General features: G+C 37.9%; 1 pseudogene; it reads right to left on the bottom strand.

The window, feature by feature from the left end:
- Positions 1-18,664: 18,664 nt before the first annotated feature.
- The window catches only part of LOC107808541 (copal-8-ol diphosphate hydratase, chloroplastic-like), a 60,091-nt pseudogene continuing 53,839 nt past the window's right edge, over positions 18,665-24,916 (bottom strand).

Raw genomic sequence — 24,916 nt, 5'->3', positions numbered from 1 at the left:
ACAAGTATGGGCAGCATGAATATGCCCTAACAGCACATGATGTCCATTCTACTCTATTTCATTAACAACTGACAAAACACATGCTGTCCAAGGTCAAAAGTGAGTAAACATGCCACCAAATCAAACTAAATTCTGAAATCTATACTAGACTGCAGCTATAAACCAATCCTTAAATGATTTCTGATTCAAACTGAACAAACTATAAACAACTATACTCAATTCGTAGTTGGATTCAAACAATGCCATAGTGAGAACTAAACAGCACAAGTCAGATTAATTTCCATTCCAAACTGAATCCAATTGACGATATATATCGAATCGACTACGCGAATTACAACACATTCAATCAATACCCAATGAATCAGAATCGAAACAGTATTAACAGGGGGTGCAACTTGTACTGTCAAAACAAAGTTAACCCCGAAACTAATTAATCGACCAAATTTATTTTCAATCGATTTTATAGTTTACACACATACACTCAATCAGTTAATAAAGAAAAACTCGACCAAATAAAAGGTCCGGGCAAGATGGACAGAATAGTCGACACAAAAAATACAAAATAAATCAACTAAACATTTGGACGCATGAACAAACATTTAATCATAACAAGCAACATGAACTGACAAGGAAAAGAAAAAGAAATACCTTAAAGAATTGAAAATCAGACTGCCCTGTCTCGGATTTTGAATCGAACCTCTTTTAGGGGTTGAACGGACTTTAATCGAAGTATTCTCAACTGAGAACACTTCGATTAAGGTCTATTAGATCCCAACCTTCTTGTTTAATTGGACAAAAAACTCAGATTCCGGATTTCTAGGGTTCTTAGGAGGGATTTGGGACTCGGGGTTTTCTGGTTAGATTCGGACCAAACCAAGCTTGGTTTGGTCACGAGGGAGGTCAGGGGGACACCTGGTATGGATTTGGGGGGGGGTTTGGCACAGGTTGTGGTCCGGCTCGAATCTTCAAACGAAGATTCGAGATGGTGGGGGAAGATTCGAGACCCATGGCTTGTGGATCCGTGTTCAGGGGCTCGAGGTGTACTAGGGGTGTTGGCCTGGTGGTCACCGGCATCGTTGCCACCGGGTTTCAGGTGGGGGAATGGGGGCGGCGCTAGGGTTCTTAGGGTTTGGGTTCAGTGAGGGAGACGACTCGAGGGAGGGGGGTCTGGCTTAGGGCGCGGGGTGAGAGGGGCAGACTTATATATGGGGTGAGTGAATGAATCTGAGCCGTTAGATCTAATGAGATCAACGGTTTGGATCACTTTAACTATATGAAACGGGGTCGTTTTGGTCTCTGTGGGGATTGCGTCGTGGATGGTGCTGGGTCGGGTTGGCTGAGATGGGTTAGGGTTTGTGATCTTGGCCGTTGATCATTCTGAGATCAACGGCCCAGATCAAGCATAATCAAGACGACGTCGTTTGGACGTCCCTGAGGCCAACTGATCTGGACCGGGCAAAACAAATGCTTTGGGCCAAATTTTGGGTCCAATTTGAAATGGCCCAATCCCAATTTTATCCAATTCAACTTATTTCTTTTCCTTTCCCATAAAAATCCGAATTTACAAAAGTCTAAAAAATATTATAAGAAATATAAAAAATTAAAATTATATCACAAGACACCAATTGATTTTTAGTAATAATTAACACATAATATCATATATTAATTAAACAAAAATCAAATATTTTTGTGATTTTTTATTCATTCAAAACCAAATATGACTTTAATTAATTCCTAATAGTAGCACAAGATCCCAACTTTATGCGCGACATACATTTTTATATTTTCAATTGATAAAACTAAACAATCACAGATAAAAACTACAAAAAATGCCAAGCAAATTCACAAAAATTTGTACAAAAAACCCATTTGTTTTATTTTTCGATTTTCTTTTGGAATAATTGTCGCGTAAACAAAAATCACGTGCTCACAGCTGCCCCTCTTTGCCCGAAAACATGCGAGGTTTTTGTGCAAAGATAAAGTGAGTGGATATGAACGATTTTTGCCCATTGGACTACTCCGTGTGAAGCACATTTTTGAAAGATTTGACCGAACCTTTGCTTCAAAGATTTCCTACATATCCTGGGCTAAACAGGAATCAGGTCAATGTAGTTCGGGAAACTTTAGTAGCTGGGACTGCCATGGGATTGCAATGCTTGTTGTTACTGATGCTGCTGTTGCCGCCACTGATTTACTGACCTCCTTATTACAACCAAAGGAAATTGAAACTGAACTAACTACTTATGCCTGTCAACCGCTAGTTACAAGATTCCTATCTATAACTCTTTTGCAACTTGATCTTGGGTCTTAGCTGATTCTGCTTGTAGACTTTGATCCGAATCTTGATGCTCGCAAGTTGTAGACGCTTGTTTATTTCTGCAGTATTGAGTGAAACGGGGTTGGCGGAGCTCGGGAATTTGATCAAATTTTGAGTGACCTGCCCTTTGTTTGTTCCAATATTTGGGAACATCTTCTTTTTGTTCTTTTCTTCTTTTCTTTATTCTGGATTAAGACTCATCCCGTAGGTCATCTCGATCCATGCGCCTTGAGGTCAGACCTGCTGAAACAACAAAACACGAACGAACAAAATTTTCTGCCCCAGTTTCACTAGGAAAATTTCGTGAGTTAATTCCCATGAAAATTTACAGAATTGATGAGGGGATTGGAAAACTCTAGTCTACAAAGCGCAACTCAGGGATTGGATCCCTAATGTCGCAAAAGGTAAAAATGCGCAACTCAGGGATTGGAGCCCTAATGCTGGCTTAAAGAAAAATTGCTCAACTCAGGGATTGGAGCCCTAATGCTGGCTAAAGGAAAAACGCTTAACTCAGGGATTGGAGCCCTAATGTCGGTTTAAAAGCGAACTGCTCAACTCAGGGATTGGAGCCCTAATGCTGGCTAAAGGAAAAACGCTCGACTCGGGGATTGGAGCCCTAATGTCGGCTAAAAGTAAATTGCTCAACTCAGGGATTGGAGCCCTAATGTCGGCTAAAGGAAAAACGCTCAACTCAGGGATTGGAGCCCTAATGTCGGCTAAAGGAAAAACGTTCAACTCAGGGATTGGAGCCCTAATGCTGGCTAAAGGAAAAACGCTCAACTCAGGGATTGGAGCCCTAATGTCGGCTAAAAGGAAAAACGCTCAACTCAGGGATTGGAGCCCTAATGCTGGCTAAAGGAAAAACACTCAACTCAGGGATTGGAGCCCTAATGTCGGTTAAAGGAAAACGCTCAACTCAGGGATTGGAACCTTAATGTTGGCTAAAAGGAAAATCGCTCAACTCAGGGATTGGAGCCCTAATGTCGGCTAAAAAGACAATGCTCAACTCAGGGATTGGAGCCCTAATGTTGGCTAAAAAAAAGGGAAATCGCTCAACCTAGGGATTGGAGCCCTAAATTGGGAGGATTGCCAGGTTATGCCGGAAAACTGACCGGGTTATGCCGGGAGAAAAGGAGAATGGGCTCCTAGGTTATGCCAGGGAGGTTCACGGGTTATGCCGTGAAGAAAAGAGGTCTTCAGGTTATGCCGGGGAGGAAAGAAAAAGGGGCCCTGGGTTATGCCAGGGAGGTCCATGGGTCCTGCCGGGAAATCATCGAGTTATGCCGGGGAGATCATCGGGTTATGCCGGAAAAGGTCCATGGGTTATGCCGGAAAAGGTCCACGGGTTATGCCGGGAAGGTCCACGGTTTTTGGCCGGGATTTTGAGAGAAAAAGCTCCGCGGTTGTTTTGGCCGGGAGATCCTCGGTTTTTAGCCGGGACTTGGATAGAAAAAGCTCCTTGAATTATGCCAGGGAGATCCGCGGTTTATACCGGGATAGTTGGATAGAAAAAGCTCCTTAGGTTATGCCAGAGAGATCCGCGGTTTATACCGGGATAGTTGAGGAATGAGGTCCTATGCTACCATGATTTGTTTTTCTTTTGGGATTTTCATTTTTATTTCTTGTCTTCTTTCTTTTCTTTGGTTTTCCTTTTATATTTCCTTTTATTTATCAAAATGCATGAAAGAATTCTGGGGAAACTTCCTTTTTGGTCGTTTTCCTGCTGCAAAGCTGTTTCTTGTACTTTTGCATTTCTTTTCCGTTTGGGCGGCACCTGCTTTTTGCACGGTTGCTTTGGATCGTACCTGTTTCAATTTTCCAAACAAAGAAAAATTGTCAGTTTGAAATGGTGGTTGGTTCGGTGGCCTTGATCGTTCCAATTGCTTGGTCCCGGCTTCATTCCTGTTGAGAAAACTCCGTTATTGATTGGATTCACAGGCGAACCCTTTTTAAACTGATCAGACTCGCATTTCTGGATTTTGTGATGATTCGCCCGTGTAAGGCTTTGGTTCTTTCATTTCATTCTGCTTGGGGATTTTTACCGAGGCAGACTCAGTGGGGATTTTTATTGGGGTAGACTCGTTGGGGATTTTTACAAGGAAAACTTGTTGGGGATTTGCTGGGGCAGACTCTTTGGGGATTTTTACAAGGGGAGACTCTGTGGGGATTTGCCGGATATTTTGTTTTTTTTTTAGTGTCTTTACTTCGAAAGCAGTCAACATCATGATCAGTCGGGATTGGACTGACGTATCACTGAAGCGGGGTATTTTCTTCACTTCTTACTAAACGGAGTTCCGTGAAACCAGTCCTGCCAACTTTTCTTTCCAGCACATTTTGGAATTTAGGGTTAAAACTAAAGGGATTCAAAGAAAGGTAAAACAAAGAGCGGAGAAAACGAATTTGAAAAGAGAAGTGTCCCTTTCGGGACAAGAAAGACTTATCTGAGGCAACATGCTGACTTTAAATTGACATGACATGCTTCTTGGACTGGATGCCCGACCCGCCCAAACTCCAGTTTCTCATGAACCTATTGATCCGTGTTTCCAAACCAGAGAACCTTGCCAGGACTTTTAGTGATGAAGTATCCTCTTTTCGGCCGACAACGCCCTTTGCGGGTTTTCGCTAATCGACCTCTCTCATTTCTCTTCTTACCGCCGCCCGATAGTGCTCTTTACGAGTTTTTACCAAACGGACTCTCTCATTTTTGATTTCTCTACTCTCGTCGCCTCGTGGTGCCTGAAGGTTTTCACCGATAAGACTCTCTCATTTTATTTCTCTCAATTTGACTTGTATCAGATTCCAACAATGACGTTTTCCACTTTCCTGTCTTTGCTAATTGATCAGAAGGACTTGGACGAGGTCTTTGGGGTAAAATGATTTTGGGCGGAACTACAACTTTGGAACCTTTTCGGCGGTCTCATGGCCCAACCATTATATCATCTGCTCCAGTTTCAATCTTTGGAGGAATTAGGATTTTTCTTTTGGTGTGACTGAACCTCAGAGAGAGGCTGCCTACGTATCCTTTCGGAATCAAGTCAAACGTAGTTCAGGCAATAATTTTTGTTTTGTTTTTGTTTCCATTTCATTTTTTTCTTTTTCTTTTCTTTCTTTTCTTTTCCTTTTTGTACTTCCGGGTTCCAAAGAGGGTAATCAAAGAAAGATAATTGGCTCAAAAGGGTTTCCGAAGGATCGATGGTGTTTGGATAGCGGGAATAAAAGCCTTCGTCATCTCAACTGTGCAAAGACATCGCCGGAGCGAATTAGACATAGTACTGCATCTGCATTCATAGCTGTGTCGGGGTCATTTCTTTCGATGTTACCCAGATACAATGCTCCTCTTGGCAATATTTTCCAATGATGTATGGACCCTTCCGATTAGGAGCAAACTTTCCTTTTGCTTCCTGGTGATGAGGAAGAATACGCTTCAACACCAGTTGCCCTACTTCAAAATTTATAGGCGCGGGCCATTCTTTGTTGGTACAATTGCCCGTGACAAACTGCAGTCATCCGTTTCAAATAAGGTCAACATTCCATATGAGTCTAGACCCACTCACTGTCCTCAAATTCTGCTTCAGTGACGGACATTTCCCAAACCCTAAGCCAATTTTCTTTAGTTGTTCCTATTTTTTTCTCTTAATTTTCTTAACTTCTCTATGTTTCAATTTTTGATTCATCACTTCGAAGTCTGACAGAGTTCTTGGGAGCTGGGCACGAAGTCCGCAAGCATGTCATGTTATTTAAAGTTGCATTATTAGAATTGAAGAGAGCTAAAAGAAAACATAGCAAAACTCTGAAAAATAAAGAAAGTGAACGATGAAATATGATTTCATTTCTTGGAATTGGGAAGATAACAGGGTTGACATTCAGGAAATTAAAACAGGAAACTTAAAGAAAACATCTGAGTTATACCCTGGGATAGCTCGCGATGCAGAAAAAGTGGCAGGACAGGTCTACTAAGACTCCCACCCGATCAGGAATGGCGTAGCCTTCCAGTGTTGGCGCTTGGTCCCATGTATGATACCTCAGCGGTGCTAGTGCCCTCTCCTGGCTGGACCATGTGCATTTCGCATAGCATTTTCCTCATTGCCTCGCGTATTCCCTCACTCTCTTCAGCCGTGAACACCTCATCATCTTTCTCTTTACCGTACTTTGGCTTCTCTGGTATGCGTCCAATAACCACTGGCTCATTCAGCCGAGGTGGTTTGATCGTCCCCCATACCATATAGGCCTGCTTGGATACATCAATTTTCTTTGCCGGTTCAGTCTCGGTGATTTTGCCTTTCTCTTGCTTCGGGGTTGCCTTGGGCTTCCTTTCTGCATTAGAAATAGCAATTATGGCCTTAAGCGCCGGATCAAATTCTTTGCCTTCACAAATCATCCCGATTATCGGCCCGTTGTTGTGAGCGGGCAGCGGATTATTGGTCACATTTGGGACATCCTCATCTTTCAACACAATTTTCCCTTGCTCTAACAAGTTCTCTACTGCTTGTTTCAATGTCCAACAGTTGTTTGTATCGTTCCCTTCTACCCCTGAATGGTATGCACACCTGACACCCCGCTGATATGATGGTGATTCCGGGTTTTGCCTGTTTGGGGGTATGGGCTGCAGCAAATTCATCGGGACAAGCTTAGGGAACAGGGTGGAGTAGGGTTCACCGATTGGTGTATAGTTGGGTCTCCTGGGTGGTTCCCGAGGACGGAAGTTATTCTGGGAAGGTCGAGGATTATAGTGGTTTTGGTGAGGAGGCTGGTTTCTTTGGAATGGAGGTTGATTTCTGTTAGCCTGTTGTTGCGGTCGGCTGAAATGTTGAACATTCATAACCGCATAAAGTGGTGGAGCATAGACCATATCTGAATGAGGATAGTAGTGTTGAGGGGTTATTTCAGAGAACACAGGTCTAGGGGCCCGGTATCTTCTTCCCCCTGATGTTGCCATGGTTGTTTCTTCTCTTGTCCTATTCTTTGCCATTCCTCCAGAACCGCCTTGGATGGCTTGGGAGGTTTCTCTGATAGATGCCTGACTCGTTTTCAAACCGTGTTCTACCATGTTACCAATTTTGATGGCCTCTGCAAAAGGTTTTCCCATGGACGACATCATATTCTGAAAGTAATCGGGCTCTTGGGCTTGCAGGAAGACAGTGACCATTTCTATCTCATCCATTGGAGGTTTCACTCTTGAGGCTTGTTCGCGCCACTTAATTGCATACTCTCTGAAATTTTCTGAGGGTTTCTTCTTTAGATTTGTCAGAGAGTTCCTATTTGGAGCAATATCAATGTTGTACTGGAACTGCCTGACGAAATCTCTAGCAAGATCATCCCAACGTACCAGCGAGACATATCCTGGTCCATGTACCACTCAGATGCGATGCCAACCAGACTTTCTCCGAAATAGGCCATGAGTAGTTCTTCCTTTCCACCGGCTCCCCGCAGCTGATTGCAATATCTTTTGAGATGAGCAATAGGATCACCATGCCCATCGTACTTCTCGAATTTTGGGGTTTTGAATCCCAATGGCAGGTGCACATGAGGGAACATGCATAAATCGGCATAGGATACACTTTTCTGTCCGCTCAAGCCTTGTATGCTTTTGAGACTCTGTTCCATACTCCTCATCTTCCTCACAATCTCTTCTCGCTCGTGAGTTTTGGTGGTCTTTTCTTGTCCCGCCGCGAACTCAAATTGCGGTGGTTGAGGATAAGTGCTGGTGGTAAACCGAGTTGGTTCCAGTGAGAAGGATGGTGCTTGAAATGTGAATGAGGACGAGTCAGAATTAGGCCTGTGTGTAGCGGGTTGTGCCATGATTGGACAGGGCAGTACGGTGAATGTGTTTGTAGCTACATCTATCGTTGACATCCGGGGATAAGAATCAGAGGGTGATCCAGCAGAGTGGGCTGAAATGACCGGGTACCCGAACGGGGTAGTTGGATAACTTATGGGGACGTTGGAAGTCCCACTTGTCCTAGAGAACAACTCGGGGAATCCAGGGATTACACTTGGCGACTCTTTTCTGTTGTTCCAGTAGTCCAACATTTCCAACATGCGGAGCCGCAAGATTCTATTTTCCTCAGCAGTTGCTGACTCGGGAGTTGGGATGGCCGAGATTGAACTCTCCTCGGAGGCAGGAATTGTCGGCAAAGGAATTTCTGAAGACATCTCTATACTTCCCTTTGATCTCGTGAAGTAAGTGTGAATACTCCCTCTCGACTTAACGACGGGCAATTGAACACTTCCTTTCGACCTCGTGAAGTACGAATGTGAGGCCAGACCTCCACCAAACAAACCACCTTTTCTAAAAACCTGGACTTAGCCGCAAGCAAACGGTTAGTTTGGAACAAATAACAGACATGTAATCTCACGTTGGGGCGTGATGCACCTATACAGTTAAGTGAATTTCTACATGTTTGCAACGATGACATGCGTCATTCCGGCTTCTCTTTAGGCTTCCCTTTATTTATCATACATTTTTGTGTTTTTTATATATTTTTTATTATTATTATTTTCATTATTTGCAGTTAAAATATGACCGGATCCGATGAGGATTGCCTACGTATCACGATGCCGCGTGAATCAGATCATTGCGTAGTTCAAAACAAACAAGTGAAATAAAGAAACAAGTGTTCGTTTTGCATTGCGCGCATCCTGCACATTTTATTAAGGTGATTTAAGCAAAAATGATTTGACTCAAAAATGATCTGACTATATTTTAAAAAAAAAAAGATCCGATTTTCGAATACGGCCTTTCAACACTTCGGGGATGAAGATTTTAAGGTCGTGAGGGTCAACCTGATCAAAACTCTAAAAGATGAATCGAAAGTGGCCGTTTATGCAAAGTCAGCCTTCCGCCGTCCCTTTCGGGAACATTTGGCTATGTTTGACAAAAACAATCACTTGATTTATTTATGACTTTTTTTATATTTTTTTTAGAATGGTGACCCGACATTGGGAACATGGCCTCGCGAGCCTCGGGGATGAGGATCCTAAGGCCATTGGGCAATTTGTCACAAAAATAAAAATGACCAAAATGGTTGTTTATGCAAAGTCAGTCTTCCGGCGTCTCTTTCGGGAACATTCGGCTATTCTTGACAAAACAGCATCACCCGACTCATTTATGACGAAATTAAAATTCTAACATTTTGGCTTTTTTGAAAAAGGGGAGGTTGAACCTGATGAAGGTTGCCTACGTATCTCACGCCCTGCGAGAATCAAACCGGCGTAGTTCGGGCCGATCAGGAATAGGAAAATAAACTAAACCCCTTTTTGAATACAATCTTTTAAGGAAAAGGAGAAAATATTTTTTCTGGATTTTTATATTTTTGTTTTTTATTTTTTGAAAAAGAGATGAAGACTAAAGAAATATTTTTTGTTTGAACTTTTTTTTTTTACTTTTTTTTTTTGAAATTTCGAAAAATACTTTAAGGAAGTATTTGGATTATTAGTCTGAATTTAATGAAAGAGGTACTACAAAAAGAAAAAATATTTTTTTGAATTTTGTTTTATTTATTTTTAAAAACAAATACTTCTTTTTTTTGGATTTTGGAAGTGATTAAAAATGTTTTTTTTTAATAAATCAAACTAAAAGACGAATTTTGTTTTCATTTCTTTTTTTTTTAAGAAAATTTGGGCAAGGTTTCGACACTACCTGGACATTGGTTTTATTTTTCCAAAATAAGTAATTATTTCCCTACGCTGCTATTTTTTTTTTGATTTCTTTTGAATTTTTTTTAGAAACCGATCAGCATGCAGATCTGAAGCAAATAAATGCGCAAAACAAACGGGATGCAGCAGGATGGTCTTTTCATTTCAGGTTGCCTGTCCTAGACAGACCCAACCCCTGTGTTGAGTCCCCTATGTCAAATGCAACATGATGCAAATAAGTGTTCCTACTAGGGATCCGGCAAGAGGTTTAGTTATTCTAGGTTCAGAACCTGGGTATTTGTTCTAGACCTGGCTTACCCGAGCAGACAGCTCGAGCCGAGGGGGGGGCAGCGTACTGGGAATACAGAAGCTTCACCGGCTTAGCAACTTGTCCGAACCTCGTTCTAAATTTGGATTGACTCTAAACAGAAAAGAAGTCCCACGAAGTGCACCCTTCTTCATGATTTAGAAGACTCAGAGAGGATATGGGTTTCGGTATACAGTTCACAAAATATCAAAGCGGTAAAAGTAGTTAGTTAGCACATTATGCACAGAACATGTAACAAAATGAGATAAAACCAAATATAACAATTTATCTAAGCTCGAATTTCTAACCATGAACTAGTGGTTCTGGGTTATTGTTCCCCAGCAGAGTCGCTAGAGCTGTCACACCTCCTTTTTGCGCGCCTATCCCAAAGGATAAATGTGCGAGGGAGTTTTTCCAATTTAAGTGACAATGTTCGAAATGAGATTATTTATTTCATTCAGAGTCGCCACTTGGGAAAGGTTTGGCTTTTGGTGTCCCAAGTCACCGGTTTATCTTGAATCCCAAATCGAGGAAATTTTCGACTTTCCAAATGAAGTCTGCGAACCAGAAATTCTAAGTAAGGAATTCTGTTGACCCGAGGGAAGGTGTTAGGCAACCCCGAATCCCGTGGTTCTAGCACGGTCGCTTAAATTGTAATAATGGCTAAATATCTGATTTAAATACATGTTATGACTTATGTGCTTTTATTAAGTTTAAACCGCTTTTATTATCATTTTTTTATAGAACTGCAACGTCGTGAAAATGCATCTCGAACCACGTCGCAATCAATGCACCCGTGGTTGTTAATACATTCCGACTCCGCTGAGATTTGAATTTGGGTCACATAAATGCACACCCGAATTTAAGAAGGTATTTTAAATTAAAATCGCGCCTAAAGAGTCTAACGCGTAATTATCTTTGGGGAAGGCAGTGAAATTCACTAAACAGTCCATCCCAAATTCTAAGTATTTTTATTTTTTGACCAATTATTGAGGGCCCCGCAATTTGCATTTTTTATTTTTGGCGAGGCTCGTCTCATTTTTTGAAAGGATAAACCTACAGCGACTATATTTTTCTATTATGTTTGTCTCAAAAAATGGAAGAAAGAAAATACATGCTAATTAAATTACATGCTTGGCCAGCTCCGGATTCTTACTAATTATTTACGATGCGGGGAATTGTTTCGTGCCTTATTCCATGAGCGAACATGCTTTTAATTTGATAAAGAAAATTGCATACAAGATTAATAAAAATGTTAAATTCACGCTAAACATTCTTCAAGTTGAATTTAAACTAACTCATTTAAATGGGGTTAATGGAATTAATTACTAGAAGATGCTACTAATGGGATTCAAACTTTGTCCTATAAACTGCCTAACGGAGTCCGATAAAGTTAGAACTCAAAAAAAAATTAAAGCTACGTTGCATTTGGTAAGGTTAAAAGCCACCCGCCCTATATGTACAAAACATAACTGGAGATGAAGTCTAATTATCAATATACTAACTACTTGTACATTCCACGAATTACATGGCTATATCATGTATACTACTAAACAGACTATATATCACAGTATTAAACAAACTAAGTTTCAATTAAGTACAAACTACCTAATGCATTTTCCGTTGACTTATAACCTTAAAGAATCATACAATCTACTAACACTTTACAAGACTTATAGTTACAAAACCAAGCGATTAAAAATTCTTCGCTTCTATCATTTCATATTCATTGTTACTGCTACATCAGTGTGAAATTTGAGTGTGTACCTGGATATTGAAATACAACAAGAAGAAGAAAGTAGAAAAATCAGCAGCAGCAAAAGAATGGCGCAGCAAAAAATGGCCGCAGCAACAGCAGCAGGTTCAAACCAACAGCAATACCAATTCCAAACCAGAAACAACACTCCAACGAAGCCTGAAATGATTTGTAAACCCAACAGCAAAAATCAACACCCAAAAAGACTCAACTGAACTTTGAATTAAACCAAAACTGGACCAATAGATCTCAGAAGAAGTTCCAGCAAATTGAAATCAAACTGGAATGTCAACTTCAACTACTAAACTCGAAACTGAACAGAAAAATTCAATGGAAGAGTCTCTCTGTTGTTTTGGATGTCAACTCTTTTAAAAAAACTCTTTTAAGTCTCATATGATGTCTCTATTCTATCTCCTTTTTTTCTGATTCTTTATGTTGCTGAAAACTAAAGAGAGATAGATTTTTAGGGAGGTTTTGGGTGTCCTCTTTCTTTCTTTTTGATCTTTTTGTCTGCCCTTATCAATGGAAACTTTCTGTTTTTTATAGCCAGGAATCCCACCTAATTCCAGCCTGTTCGTGTCCCCTTCTTAACTGAACTCCTCCCATGTTCTTTTTTCTGTCTTTCCAACTCACAAATTAAAGAAAGGTAACCCCCCATGAGATTCCCCTGACATCCCCCTTTTTATTGCTAAAGTGGCCTGTCCCTTACTAAATTAACAAGTATGGGCAGCATGAATATGCCTTGACAGCACATGCTGTCCATTCTACTCTAATTCATTAACAACTGATAAAACACATGCTGCCCAAGGTCAAAAGTGAGTAAACATACCACCAAATCAAACTAAATTCTGAAATCTATACTAGACTGCAGCTATAAACCAATCCTTAAATTATTTCTGATTCAAACTGAACAAACTATAAACAGCTATACTCAATTCGTAGTTGGATTCAAACAATGCCATAGTGAGAACTAAACAGCACAAGTCAGATTAATTTCCATTCCAAACTGAAACCAATTGACGACATATATCGAATCGACTACGCGAATTACAACACATTCAATCAATACCCAATGAATCAGAATCGAAACAGTAATAACAGGGGGTGCAACTTGTACTGTCAAAACAAAGTTAACCCCGAAACTAATTAATCGACCAAATTTATTTTCAATCGATTATATAGTTTACACACATACACTCAATCAGTTAATAGAGAAAAACTCAACCAAATAAAAGGTCCGGGCAAGATGGACAGAATAGTCGACAAAAAAAATACAAAATAAATCAACTAAACATTTGGACGCATGAACAAACATTTAATCATAAAAAGCAACATGAACTGACAAGGAAAAGAAAAAGAAATACCTTAAAGAATTGAAAATCAGACTGCCCTGTCTCGAATTTTGAATCGAACCTCTTTTAGGAGTTGAACGGACTTTAATCGAAGTATTCTCAACTGAGAACACTTCGATTAAGGTCTATTAGATCTCAACCTTCTTGTTTAATTGGACAAAAAACTCAGATTCCGGATTTCTAGAGTTCTTAGGAGGGATTTAGGACTCGGGATTTTTTGGTTAGATTCGGACCAAACCAAGCTTGGTTTGGTCACGAGGGAGGTCAGGGGGACACCTGGTATGGATTTGGGGGGGTTTGGCACAGGTTGGGGTCCGGCTCGAATCTTCAAACGAAGATTCGAGACGGTGGGGAAGATTCGAGACCCATGGCTTGTGGATCCGTGTTCAGGGGTTCGAGGTGTACTAGGGGTGTTGGCCTGGTGGTCACCGGCATCGTTGCCGCCGGGTTTCAGGTGGGGGAATGGGGGGCGGCGCTAGGGTTCTAAGGGTTTGGGTTCAGTGAGGGAGACGACTCGAGGGAGGGGGGTCTGGCTTAGGGCGCGGAGTGAGAGGGGCAGGCTTATATACGGGGTGAGTGAATGAATCCGAGCCGTTAGATCTAATGAGATCAACGGTTTGGATCACTTTAACTATATGAAACGGGGTCGTTTTGGTCTCTGTGGGGATTGCGTCGTGGATGGTGCTGGGTCGGGTTGGCTGAGATGGGTTAGGGTTTGTGATCTTGGCCGTTGATCATTCTGAGATCAACGGCCCAGATCAAGCATAATCAAGACGACGTCGTTTGGACGTCCCTGAGGCCAACTGATCTGGACCGGGCAAAACAAATGCTTTGGGCCAAATTTTGGGTCCAATTTGAAATGGCTCAATCCCAATTTTATCCAATTCAACTTATTTCTTTTCCTTTCCCATAAAAATCCGAATTTACAAAATTCTAAAAAATATTATAAGAAATATAAAAAATCAAAATTATATCACAAGACACCAATTGATTTTTAGTAATAATTAACACATAATATCATATATTAATTAAACAAAAATCAACCTTAATGATAAAACGAAAAAATTAACAAGGCAAATATTTTTGTGATTTTTTATTCATTCAAAACCAAATATGACTTTCATTAATTCCTAATAGTAGCACAAGATCCCAACTTTATGCGCGACATACATTTTTGTATTTTCAATTGATAAAACTAAACAATCACAGATAAAAACTACAAAAAAATGCCAAGCAAATTCACAAAAATTTGTACAACAAAACCATTTGTTTTATTTTTCGATTTTCTTTTGGAGTAATTGTCGCATAAACAAAAATCACGTGCTCACACTCATTACACTTTTGGACAACGTTTTGAAGATATGCCAAACACTTTTTATCATTTGTTTCCATGAATACAAATGCAGTGGAAGCAGGGGATGTTAAGAATGAACCATCATTCATTTGAAGCTTCAATAGCCTTTGCCAGTCCAAGTCGTCCCTTAATCCTTCTAATGAAAACAATACTGTTGTCGGAATCGTATGGATAACATCTTTAGGGATTCTGCAAAATAGATCTGTGAAATTTTTATCTTCACTAGCAATTGGTCTTCATGTCTTTGCTTCTATATATCTCAAAATTATCGCAGATTTATTATAATAAATTTTGCTATTTGAAAGTAACTTTATAATTATTCATGAAGGAGTATTACTTTAAATTATAAAAGTAATAAAGTTAATTGATTAATTACTTTTATGGAGGTAAAATATTTAGTTTAATAATATTCTTAAGAAATTATAATTTTTAATTATTATTTGAAAGTTAAGATATTATAGTTGGTTTTTATCATATAACAACATTTAAATTATTGCATTATTTATACTTATAAAGATATGCTAGATATATTTTTTCTATGAGTTTAGTAATATCTTTTTTTTTTAAATCGAACTTTTAATGCAATTTTTATATTTTTATGTTATTATAATAATTTATTAATTTATAAATTAAAAAGTAAAAGATCCCTAGGGTTTATGCTCCATGTCTCGAAATTTACTTCTCATCCCGTATCAAGTAATATACGATACACCTTACGCTCCCGCCTTTTAAAACGCTGCATATAAGCAATTGGTACAATTAGAGGTGTTAAACGGGTTGGGCCAGCCCAATGACAATCTGGTTCAACCTGGTTCAGCCCGGGTAAGCCTGGTCCGCTAAGGGGTGGAATGGGTTGATTAGGGTTAGAGGGTTGTGCCGGACATGGGCGGGCCATTTTTGCTAACCGGTGCCCCGAAAGCTGTCTTGCCCGATAACCCGTTCAAGGATTTTAACCATGTTCCAACCCGGTCTAGCCCGATTTAAGTTGTAATTTAAAAAAAAAAAATTGGTCGTTGCCAACGGTCAAAATAAAAAATGATCGTTGGACAACCGTCATTTTTTGCACTTTTAGCCATTTCGGCCTATCCCTTTACTAAAATAGCCCATCTACCCTAATAATTGATAAATTATATTTTAGCCTTTTAAAAACTATAAATAGGCTCAATCTTCTTCATTTTTTCTCACAATTTACTCTCTTCTTCTACTCTAATTCTCTCTCAATTCCCTCTTGATTATTGAATTGCTTATCACTCTCAAGTTCTCAATTAATTAATATTTCAAGTTTTATCAATTATTCCACTACAAAATTACAACTATCAAGTGAAGTGTGGTTACCATTTTTGTTAGGTTCAAGTTAAATCATGCCTCCGTGCTTCTAGAGTGCACTCACATGTTTGGAAACACTTTGAGGTGTTAGAAGAAAATGAAGAAGCTCGCAAAGTAGAGTGCAAGAAATGTGGTCGAGTCTTTAATGTTCGTCGAAAGTGGGAGGGCACAACTGGTTTAAGTAGTCATATCAAGGGTCGTCTTGAGCATCCTCCAAGAATTTGTATTTAAGTTGATTCGAGACAATTTGTGTTATTTTGAATTTGTTAGACTTATTTAAGCTTAATGTGTTAGTTTATTACAACAACAACAACAACAACAACAACAACAACCCAGTATAATCCCATTTAGTGGGGTCTGGGGAGGGTAGTGTGTAAGCAGACCTTACCCCTACCCTGGGGTAGAGAGGCTGTTTCCAAATAGACCCTCGACATTCTTTCCTCCAAGAACTTCCCACCTTGCTCTTGGGGAGACTCGAACTCACAACCTCTTGGTTATAATGTGTTAGTTTATTAGACAAGTTAATTTGACGTATTATTATGTACTGAAAATATGAAATGAAAGCCTTTGAAGTTTGATCCTTACATATTGGTATTGTTAAATAATTTTATGTAGCCACTTAATTTCAATTTTCAAATTTAAAACTTTAAGCTTTAAATTTAAAAAGTTTTATGTTACGCCTTAAAATACTTATTTTATTATTTAAAAGTTTGCAAACAGCTAAATATCAATTACATTGAACAAGGAAACATAATACACTAAAAAGGTTAAAATAGCATGAGCTAGCTAGTTTTCGGACTGGTCATTGAAAAATAGCCAGCATTTGCAAAATCATTGAAAAATAGCCACTATTTTGCTGCAACAGGGACCGATCCAGCATAATATACTGGAGATTGATGCACCAGTATATGAACTTCCAGCATATTATACTGGACCGGTATATTATACTGGAACTCCAGTATATTATGATGGAGTTACAATATACTTTTGTTGGATCTCCATTATAATATGCTGGAGTTCTAGTATGCTTATGCTTGAACTCCATTATAATATGCTGGAGTTCCAGTATACTTATGTTGGAACTCCAGTGTATTATGCTGGAGTATTTTTTGAATTTTGAACAATATTTTAGTTCAGATTTATCTTTACATAAAAAGTGGCTAAATTTCGATTACTTTTGAAACTGTGGCTATTTTTGAATGACCACTTGTAAAATCTGGCTATTTTTGAATTTCTCCCACTAAAAAGTAAAAAAATCGGCCAGGTCCGGAACCGCTAAGCCCGAATCGGATGGGCCCAATTTAACCCGGAAAATCCCAACCCCTATCAGCCTGGTACCCAACCCGCCCTACAAACCGAATGTGTTATTTTTTTCATGTTTAACACGGACCAGCCCGTCTGGTTAACACCTATATGTACAACAGTGAACAGTGCATAGCCAATCTTTTTAAGTTCATTCCTTCGAATTCAAATTCATAGCACTTTAATTATTAATATGTTTTCCTTATACTTTTATTTTCTGTATTCCTGGTACAAGTCAAGTTGCATATACAACAAAAAAAAAAGAATTCAGGATTAGAAGTCTTTAAATCCATAAATTCAATACGGATTAATGACGAAACCAAACCCTAAATTTGAGACTTTGATGCGGGAAAGACATTTCGATCTTGTGGTGTATTTGTTTGTAGTGAGTAGCAGGAGCGGATTCAGAATTTAAACCCTATGGGTTTAACTTTTAAAATTTTTAGATTGAATTCATTATATTTTTAAACTTACGGGTTCATATCTACTATTTAGTGCAATATTAACGAATTTTTACGTATAAATTTTTACGCTACGTCGAAAGTTATGGATTCAATCGAACTCATCGAATATACCCTACATCCGCCTCTGCTGAGTAGGACCTCTTTCTCGTTGATCAATTCGCCGCGCTCTATTAAAAATTCAAAATTCCTACTGTTTTGTCAACGAATGTATCTCGGGCGGGATATACTACTTTTCATATACTATAGTTTATTGCTTCTTTGCGCATATCTATCTATACAGATAAAGATATTCATACGTTTTTTTCTATGTGACAATTATTCTGACATTCTTTTGTTTAAATTCTTTTTATGATTCTTTATAAATAATAACCAATCATTTTTTTACAGAATATCATCTAGTTAATTAGCTAGGTTCGATCAGGAACCGCGTTTTGATGGATCTTAAAGGTTGCCTAACTCTTTTTCTTTAGGATAACTTGAACCCTACTTAGAATCTCAAAAGTTTCGCTGATCATATACGGAGTTAATATAACATTTTTAGGTGTCCTAGAACGTTAATCAACCTTGTAGAATGCCATCTATTGTGTTCTGTTTTAACCAGTATAAACTTATAGAGTGCAACACCTTCATATATCGTATTTGAGATATTCAAAAAAGTTGACATTAAAATTAAAATAATTTTGAAAGTATCACCTTAACACTCTAAATTTGCATACGCAATAATAAATTTCGGCTTTTACATGTTATAAGGGATGTTTTAAAATGACAATGACACTTAATAAGTATAAGAAATTAAAGAGTGAAAGCACCATGTTATTTCAGAATTATTGTCAGCTACAAACATAAAAATGTTACTGGACTTGCTGAAAAAGCACCTTGGATATGTGAAAGTTGATTATTTCCTCACTAACATGTGCACTGTAATAGAAAGTCTTAACAACTCCAAAAAATGTTTGCTTAATATCTTGGTTGATGTTGCTTGTGGTGTTACCAAATACTAACTTTACAAGAGCTTGCATGTCGAGGTCAATGCTGGTGTTCTTTGAGCTGCCAGTCATCTAACAATTTTTTAGATTTAACTATAGGAATTAGAAAGCTCAAATAAAAAGAATTGTTCAATTTCACATATTTAATCCACCAAAATCATAGAATTAATTTCTTAAATGGAGAAATAACTCAAAATCCTGCTTATATATCACAAAAACTAGAAAAATACAAGAAACTACTAAATTTGGTCCCATAAAAATTAAATAAGCTGCCACTTATGCACGCCTTATAATATCAACGTTACACCATCTAATATTTTTATGAAAACCATTTGCAAGTCTAACTTAAAACCCGTTGACTCACACCATGAGACACATCATGACTTTTATAGAGTGGGTTAAAAAATATTTAATTTTCGATTATTAATTAATTGTAAGTTGTGTATTGATAGATATTATGGTAGGTAAGTTTTTGAAGTTGCAACCTACTTATGTTTTTGGGATCGAATTTGACATAATTTTCTAGCATTTTTTATTTTTGGTCATGCATTGACATAGGGTGTGTTTGGTATGAATAAAAATATTTTCCAACAGAAAATTTTTTATGAAAATAAATCTCTCAAAAAATAAGTGATTTTCTAATTTATGTTTTGATGTTTGGTAAATAAACAAAAACTATTGCCCAAAAATATTTGTTTATAATCTTGAAAAACACTATAAAGGTAGGGGGTAATGGGGCGCCTGGTAGGGTGGAGTGTTCTTGGGGGCAGGGGAGAGAGCATCCCAAAATTAGAGCCGGGAAAGTGTCTATTTTTGCTTAGATTTTGGTGCAAAAGGGTAGTGCCAACTGGATGCCTGTGTTTTTTATTTTTTATTTTTTTTTGGGGGGGGGGGGGGGGGGGGGGGGGGGAGGCAATCAACATAGAGTGCCACTTATCTAACTTGTTTTCGCTACTCGGCATCAGGAAAATATTTTCCTAGAGAAAATACTTTTCAAAATATTTTGAAGAACCAAACATATTCATAACAAACATATCCATAATTGGTTTATATTCCAATTACAAAGAAGACTTTATGACTTTGGTACAATGAACTGAAAATAATTTATTATTCGAGTAATTACTCCAAAATAAAATAATTAAAAGATGATTATTATGGTTTCTAACCTGGCCATTTTGGAGCTCATTAAGCATGCGGCAAACTTTATTGGCAAGGTTGGACAGATTCTTGTAGTCCACATCGAATAGTATCTCATCATGTGTCATATGGCCAGCCGAGAGATTAATTGTGCGCACTAGCAATTCTGCTTCTTCTTGGCATGTATTCTTTTCCTCCCTCAAGAATACCAACCACATTTCCCACTACACTCCGAAAAGTAGCATCATTGATTTGTCTTAAGGTTGAAGTTCTGTTTCAATATGCGAATTTAAAATTTGGAATCAGTAATTTCAGAATGAATCTATGGCTTTATTACACATAAATTCTTTTATTTTCTTAGCAAAGTTCAGTTGAAAACATAACTCATCCTAAATCTATTTGTCTGTTTGAGTTATTTTGGTAATTCAAAGGATAGAGTGAATGATGAATATAATCATTAGCTAGTAATACCGCTGCCTTTTATTTTATAGGTTTAAAGTTTGATTTTGACGAAACCTTTCCTTTCTCCTTCCCTACCTCCAAGTCTCTTTCACCACCCCAAAAACTTGAGAAAGAAAATATGATTGAGAACTAATTGGTAAAGTAAGTACTATTTGTGATTTATCATGTTTTTGTGTCATTTTCTTGTATAATTCTTTACCATAATAGTAAATGTACCATATTAGAGTTTTCCCCTCCTGGATAAAGGGGACCCCAATCATGTGTAAAGTGTTAGAATATACTATAAGTCATGCGTATTGTTATAGTATTCTTTATGAATAATTATTTATTTACTTGTTTAAATTCAATAAAGTTTCATTTTAAATAGATCATGTGTTGGTTTGTGCGTCCATTGCTTACATAGTAGATGATTTAGTGTATAGAGTTTAGCTTATACACGGAAGATTAAATCATCGGTTCTTGTAAGACATAAAAGTTAATGTTCACAATCTAATGATGGAATTGGACAAATCATCGGAATGATTGTAGCACAAGATTAAATATAATTTATCTTGATTATGGGAATGGTTTAATTCCAACTTCTTGTGCTAGTACATTTTGTATGTATTGAACGGATCAAGTAGAGATGAGTATTTTATACTGACTTTATAAAATAATTTCTCTAGTCCATTTAATGTACTTATACTCTTAATCCTGATATAATTATTATTAGCTGTGTATGTCACTTGTTGTTTTGATTTATTAAAAGGCGAGATTCTTTCGCGAGTCAATAAGCCTGGTAAATTGGATAACAATGATATACATTGGCGAAGTAATAATTAGTTGATGGAATCCATGTCTCGATTTTGAGATTGATGATACTCCTTTATGAAAGCTTATAAGTTTTCATGTGTAAACCCGACCGGTGGATTTTGTATCCGACACATGAAATAAGTTAAGTGTAAGTCTAAAGGAAGTAATCAATAAATTAAATAGTCAGTAATTTAATTTGATTGATTAGTATCTGAATCTTAACATGGGGAGTTAAATAAGGTTTTATGGAAGAATTTCGAAATTGAACTAAGGAGTGCAATTACGAATTTTTAGTGGAATAATTCGTAATTTATTATGATGGAAATTAATTTCAGAATTTCGAAATTAATATCATAATAGGAAGCCTTGTTAATTAAATTATGTGGTCCCTACTGTGCCTAAATAATAGAAAATAGTGGAAACGGTTACTTAATGGGAAAGAAAACATGGAAACCGTCCCTTAGTGGAAGAAGGAAACCTAACAGGTTTTGAAAACGGTTTTGACCTAAAAACGCAGCTATATATATGGATATAAGGGCTAGACATTTGAGAGGATGATTCTGACTACGGTTTCTACTAGAATTTTGCCCACCCAAAATTCTCTATTTTCGGTTATTGTTTGGGTAACACAGTAGAAGACTGTGGAAAGCTGCTGGTGTGTAGTATCAACTGAGGAACTGGAGAACGACATAGATTTGTTGTGTTTACGCTTCAAGAGGTAATCCTAAAATCTCCATACGTGCTAGTTGTTTAGATTACACGAGAATAAGATTCTGCTATTGCTTCCGCTGTGGTATATATTCCAATAATTGGTATCAGAGCTTACTCACGTCTAATTAAATAATTAGGATAAACCATAATGATTAATATCATGTTCTATATGCAAGTTTTGAATTACATGCAAAGTTTGTTTTTTCTGAAAACCTGCATTGTTTTTTGGTGTGATTATCTGTTATGGGTTGTGTTGATTATTCTGAAAACTTGATGTATCCTTTTAATATTGGTGATGTTGAGTGAGAATAATCTGAAAGTTAAATTTTATCATGTAAAACGACAAAACAAGTTTTGCCGAATTAGGGCAGAAAATCGGAGGTCAAAAAGTTGACGGACTCCGATTGACCTGAAACTTGGTAGGTCCATGCAAAACGGCCCAGTGAGCAATACTCATGGATTTTATGCGTGACTAAAGTCGTTTTTTGGGCTTTCGGGGTCGTTTAAATGGTGTTTTTGCTGTTTTTCTAAAATTCTAAATTTGTTTTAGTTGTTTTTAATTCCAGTAATTGTGGGGATCAATTCCCTTGGTACCCGGGCTTAAAAAATCAGTAATAAAATATTTTTTACACGTTGACGTAGGTCTTCTTTCATATCGGATAAAAAATATTATGAATAATCACCATGTTATACTAGTCATTGATTATTTATTTACTCTCCATCTGAGTATGCATGTTGGTTCAATGGGACTAATATATGTTGAATGTTGATATTCACTTGGCTTAAATTAACAGTTTACTCTCCATCTGAGTATGACCTGTTTAAGTTTATGGAGTGAAAATCTGTCATTATATATGTATATTGCAAGAATAGCTTCTTTCCCATCGAAATTTGTTGTTCAAGGTGCATAGATTGTATATATATAATGTGTTTTGAATTTTAATGTTCATAAAACAAACTGATTTGATCTATTTAAATATTTAATGTCTCCCAGATTGACAATGATTGCTTTCAATTCCCTTACTGCCATTCTTACCCAAAACAAACTTGAGGGTCCAAATTATGTTGATTGGAAACGAAATTTGGATATTGTTCTAATTGCTGAACAGTACAAATTTTTGCTCGATGAGGTGTGCCCAGAAAAATCTAGAGATGATGTCACAGATGATGAGCAGAAGGCTTACCATAAATGGATTAAGGCTGATGAGATGGCGCGGTGTTACATTTTGGCATCCATGTCGAATGTTCTGCAACATCAGCATCAGTCGATAGAGTCTGTTTATGACATTCTGGAAATCTCAAAGAAATGTTCTGAGATCAGAATCGTGCGGCTAAGCAGACTGCCATGAAAGCCCTTCTGAATACCAAAATGGTTGAAGGTTCATCGGTCAGGGACCATGTTCTGAAGATGATGAGTCTTCTGAATGAACTGGAGGTCCTTGGAGCTAACATTGATAAGGACACGCAGGTTGAAATGATCCTGCAGACTTTGCCTGACAGTTTTCAGCAATTTCGCCTGAATTATAACATGAACAAAATGGATTTGTCCCTTGCGAAATTGTTGAATGAGCTGCAGTCGGCAGAGACTATTATCAAGTCCCAAGCTCCTCCCGTGGCATTGAATTTTGAGGCAGGTTCTTCTTCTAAGCCGAGAGGCGGGCAGAAAAAGAAAAAGGCTCAAAAACCCTCTGTTGGTGGCGCGACTGCTGGTGTGAAAAAGGCTAAGGGCAAGTGTTATCACTGCAAGCAGCCCGGGCATCATAAGAAGCAGTGTCCAACTTATCTGGCCAAGCTGAAAAATAAACCAGGTGATTTACATCTACTTGTCGTTGAAACATTTTTAGCGGCTGTTTCTACCATGTCATGGTGTGTAGATTCGGGAGCCACTAATCATATCTGCACTTATTTGCAGGGGTTTCAGATAACGCGACGACTAAGTAGAGGAGAAATCAATGTTTATCAAGCAGACGGTTTAGCAGCCCCAGCTTTAGCATTAGGAAATATTAGTATTTCGTTTGGTAGTGGTAGAGTTTAAGCTTTAAAAGACACATTATATGTACATTCCGTTAGAAGGAATTTAATTTCGGTTTCTAGCTCTATGAGAGATGATTATGATTTTAATTGTCATGACGTTGATAAATGTATTGTATTATTACTCATAATAAGCGTTATCTCTCTTCGGCTACATTGATTAATGGTCTTTTTGTTGTTGACTTTATTCCTAAACCGTTACCACTTAAAGAACTGAATAATGCTGATTTACCAAGTCAGAGAAAACGTTCTTCTGAATTGAGTGAAACATATTTATGGCACTTGCGTTTTGGTCATATAAATCTAAACAGAATTTCCAGGTTGGTCAAGGATGGACCTTTAAGTTCATTGAAAGTAGAGGCACTACCAACTTGTGAATCTTGTTTAGAAGGAAAAATGACAAAACGAAATTTCCCATTAAAAGGAAATTGGGCAAGTGATAAATTAGAGTTAATTCATTCTGATTTGTGTGGTCCAATGAATGTCCAAGCAAGAGGTGGTTTTGAGTATTTTGTGACTTTCACAGATGATTACTCAAAATATGGATATATTTATTTGTTGCGTCGAAAGTCTGAATGTTTTGAAAAGTTCAAAGAATTCAAGACTGAGACTGAAAAGCGACATAATAAACATATCAAGACACTACGATCTGATCGTGGTGAGGAGTACCTCTCTACGGACTTCATTGGTTATTTATCAGAATGTGGAATTACATCTCAATTATCTGCACCTGGAACTCCACAACAAAATGTGTAGCTGAAAGAAGAAATAGGACTCTTATGGAAATGGTTAGATCAATGATGAGTTATTCCGATTTGCCTTCGTCTTTTTAGGGACATGCCTTAGAAACGGCGAATTATGTTCTGAACTTAGTTCCTTCAAAGTCAGTACCCTTGACCCCTACAGAATTGTGGACTGGTCGCAAGCCTAGTCTGCGACATATTCGAGTTTGGGGTTGTCCGGCACATGTGCTAAAGGGGAAAA

The sequence above is a fragment of the Nicotiana tabacum genome, chromosome 5 (assembly GCF_000715075.1).
Source record: "Nicotiana tabacum cultivar K326 chromosome 5, ASM71507v2, whole genome shotgun sequence".
Lineage (NCBI taxonomy): Eukaryota > Viridiplantae > Streptophyta > Magnoliopsida > Solanales > Solanaceae > Nicotiana > Nicotiana tabacum.
This window is presented reverse-complemented; position numbering and strand designations above follow the sequence as displayed.